General features: G+C 47.1%; 1 pseudogene; it reads right to left on the reverse strand.

Annotated features, from left to right (window-relative positions):
- Window positions 1-135: 135 nt before the first annotated feature.
- Window positions 136-473, reverse strand: LOC101565143 (annotated as a pseudogene).
- Window positions 474-2,936: the final 2,463 nt, after the last annotated feature.

Genomic DNA, 2,936 nt, shown 5'->3' on the forward strand with positions numbered 1-2,936 from the left:
TTTCTTTCTTTCTTTCTTTTCACTGAAGACAATTTATTATGTTTGCAGCATACAGACCAAATAGTAATTAGACCAGGATTATGTCTACATAGACGTGGGCAGTGATAGATGCCATTCTATGGGGCACACACACACTTAATCATGTTTTAGCTGTTTGATCTTCTGCTTATGTCATTCAATGTCTTTCTCCACATACTCAAGTTCCTTATTATGATGATAGATCTCATCTTCATGATGTTTCTTCAAGGCTGCCAGTTGTTCTCTATTCTTCTGTCGGAAGAACCACTCCTCTTCAGCCTGATCTCTCTTCGAGAAGCCCCACCGGGGTGTCGGATTGACCCAGAAGAGCTCTCATGATCCTTGTCCTAGGCAAAGCCTCGGGTTTGCACGGCCCTCATTCCCCAAACACCAAGCCATGCCCGAGACACCAGCATGTGCCTGACATTGTTCCTAATGCAGTAGTCCCTTGTCATTTGGCGTGGCAGCTTGTCTCCAGGGCAATTTTCTTCTAAGTGGAACTGGACCACTTTTGAGACTTGAGGGCTCTGTGTATACACTTCCAAGCAGCTTTAAGCACTGCTGGAAGGTATTCCTTCTGCATTTTTTAAGCAAGGCTGCCTGTCTGACCATACCATCTGCATACAGTTTTTGAGATGTTAGAGCAGGAAGCAATCTAAGAGGAGACCCTTTTGCTAGCTAATTTTGTCTCACGCCCATCCACTCTGGTGGATCCTCATCCATTTTCTTCCCTTTTCTGTTATTCTCTGTGTCCTAGAAACCCACATCTGTAGACCGCATCGGTCAGATGGCTCTAGTCCCTGGAGTGCTTGGATTTGCCCAGTGGGAGGCACAAGTTGGAGACAGGGGGTGTGTGTTGGGGGATAGCCGGGGAATTTATTCCCGCGGCTTCCTCTTGCTCCCACATGGTCGTGGAGGGGCCCTTCTCCAAGGCCTTCTTTGAGCCTGCAGCTTCACTGTGCTCAGCAGCTCTCATCGCCTCTCCGGCTCCTCAGGCATTGGGAATAAGAGGGTTCAGCGGTTGCCGGTGCTTTGCTCGATCTCTGTCTCTATCCAGTTATTGATCTCTGGCAGCCAGCGCCTCTGAATACAGCCCCTGTGGATACTGCTGGGCTCTCCATGGAGAGATTGTTGGCGTGGGTCCTGCTGCTCCCTGCGAGGGCCCTAAGTCATGCCATCTCAGAAGAGTACTCAACCTTGGAACACGGCCTCAAGGGACTTTACCTCTCCCACTACGATGCTTAAGAAATATCCCCTCCCTGGGGCCCCCCACCACGTCCATACCAACATGTTTGCTTTTATGGAGGAGGTAGGTAGGCGCGGTGCTGACTTATTTCTAGAATTTAGAATGTGCTGCTCACCTAGGCTCTGAGAACACAGTAAGGTACTTGCCATCAAGACCCACGGTGGTGCCCTGATGAAGGGCACACACAATAATGGCAGCTGTTGATGTCATTAGGCATTGATTTGTGATCTCTCAAAAAATAGAGATGAAAACAAGATAGCAGCGTAGTTTGTGACCTGTGGCTCATGGCTTGTGTCGGTTTTCTGTTGTTATTAGGTTGCAGAAGGAGTGGATGGCCCTTTTGAGTTCCAGAAAGAGACGGATCTCAAAGGTCCTGCCTTCTTCCTATACCTTATCAAGGATGCTAAATGCATATATTGCTGCATCCATTAGGGCATCGATGCAAAATCAGGAGGTCTAAGGAAGAGTAGTTCTGTCGAGATGTTTTTGGGTTTGTTTTTTTGTTGGTACTGGGGATTGAACTCAGGACCCTGTGCTTGCCAGGCAGGGACTTATTCTACTGAGCTATCTCTGCTGCCCGAGAAGTAGTTCTCTTGAGAATAAAATACTTTTCCATTTGAGAAGTATCACTTGGGGGTCAGAATTATGATGGCCTATGGGGTGAGATCACTACCGAGGCCAGGCCCATGTACTGTGAAATGGGCAGTTCTGATTAAATGCTATCAAACATTAGTTATCTTAGAAGACTCCCAACACTTTTATTTTGTATCATGTAGACGAAAGTAAATGTGGTTTTGATTTTGTGTGCAAACAGACCAGAGTGGTAACCTAGGTTTTTTTTTGATCATTATCTATTTTATTTTATTGTTTTTGAGTTTTGAGACAGGGAATTGCATTGTAATTCAGACTGGCTTAGAACTCACCATGTAGTCCAGGCTGTCCTTGAACTCATGGCAATCCTCCTGCGTCAGGCCCCTGGAATTATAGGCTCTTACCTGCTGATTTTGATGGCCAATTGTCCAGTGACTTTTTCCAGACCTGGCACCTTTCTTTTCTTTTGGGAAATGATGCTGTCCCCACTCTGCATCCGGGTGACTTTGTAGGCACTGGTACTGGTTCTAGGGCCAAGCAGCTGTGATACAGACTGGCCAATGGGAGCAGCATGTTGCTGTGGCCAAGCAGAGGTAGAGGGACAGGCTCATGACTACAGAAAGACCAAGCAGAGGTAGAGGGATGATCTCATGACCTTAGTGAGACCAAGCAGAGCCCACATCACATGTGAGTCTTTCCCCGGAACTCAGGGACAGCTGTGTTAGCCTGGTACTTTACTTGTGCCCCATCCCCAGCAAGCCTGGAGCTGCTTTCTGCCATCTCTGCCACAGGGCAAGATCTTGCCCTGAGCAAAGCCAACACCAAGAGAGCACAGCTATTGGGTAGGTAAAATCCTGGTGCCAACAACTGAGATGCCAATTCTGGCTTGAGAATGGTCTATTGTTTCAGTTGTCTTTTACTTTTGAAAATTTTATTGTATTTGTACATGTTGGCAGTGCATGTGTTGTGCAGTCCTCTAGGGGAGTTAGTATGGGTATGGAACGCTGCTTTTTGGGTTAATTTATTTTTTATGTACTTGGTACGGGGTCTCACTACACGGCTTGAACTGGTAGTGATCCTC

This window comes from Octodon degus, unplaced genomic scaffold (genome assembly GCF_000260255.1).
Source record: "Octodon degus isolate 3935 unplaced genomic scaffold, OctDeg1.0 scaffold00006, whole genome shotgun sequence".
Taxonomy (NCBI): domain Eukaryota; kingdom Metazoa; phylum Chordata; class Mammalia; order Rodentia; family Octodontidae; genus Octodon; species Octodon degus.